Source organism: Salvelinus sp. IW2-2015, linkage group LG13 (assembly GCF_002910315.2).
Source record: "Salvelinus sp. IW2-2015 linkage group LG13, ASM291031v2, whole genome shotgun sequence".
NCBI classification, from domain to species: Eukaryota; Metazoa; Chordata; class Actinopteri; order Salmoniformes; family Salmonidae; genus Salvelinus; species Salvelinus sp. IW2-2015.
Window position 1 is genome coordinate 8,201,500 of NC_036853.1, and position 1,002 is coordinate 8,202,501.

Sequence of the window (1,002 nt, forward strand, 5' to 3'; positions counted from 1 at the left end):
CGGTGTTCCATACCCACACACACACACACACACACACACCACACCACACAACCACAAACAGCACACACACCAACACACACCACACACACACACAACACAACACACACAACCACCACACACACACACACATCCACACACACAACACACACACACACACACACACACACCACCACACACAACGACCACACTCCAACGTCCACTTTACAACCAAACCAGCCATCAGTATAAACTAGCGCAGTGCACCTGCCCAAACACACAGCCCACTTCCCCCAAGTCCAAGCCTTAGACTGAGTTCCTGCTGGCCTAGGATGGAGCCCATTACACTGATCTACTGCTGTTATGTTTATAGGAACTCACTGCATGACTAAGACCTTATTTGCGTTAGGGCCCTATAGTAAGGAAGTGGGGGATGTGTGTTGTGTGTTGTGGTGTGTGTGTGTGTGTGTTGTGTGTGGTGTGTGTGTGTGTGTGTGTGTGTGTGTGTGTGTGTGGTGTGTGTGTGTGTGTGTGTTGTGTGTGTGTGTGTGGTGTGTGTGAGCGGGGTGGTAGTGTACTCTGTGTTTCTTTACATGGGTGTAATGATGAAACCTGCAGTCCCCACGGGTTAATACCGCGGGGCGGACGGGTTTAGGGTCATTACATATTGTGTGGCTGAAGGGTGGGTAGATGGGGTTAGGCGTTCATTACATATTGTGTGGCTGAAGGGTGGGTAGATGGGTTAGGGTCATATCATATTGTGTGGCTGAAAGGGTGGGTGAGTGAGGGGCTATATGAGGGATCATTACAATTGGGGTGGCTGGAAGGGGGGTAGATGGGGCTTAGGTCATTACACCCATTGTAAGTCTGGACATGCAACGGGTGGAGTACATTGGGAACGATTGAGAGTTAGGATGCCAATTATATAGCAGTATATGACTCCTGTGTGGAGACTGAAAGGCCGTGGAGTCACGCATGGGGTTAGGGTTCACCTCATAACCATAATCTCACGTGAAGGCTGTAAAC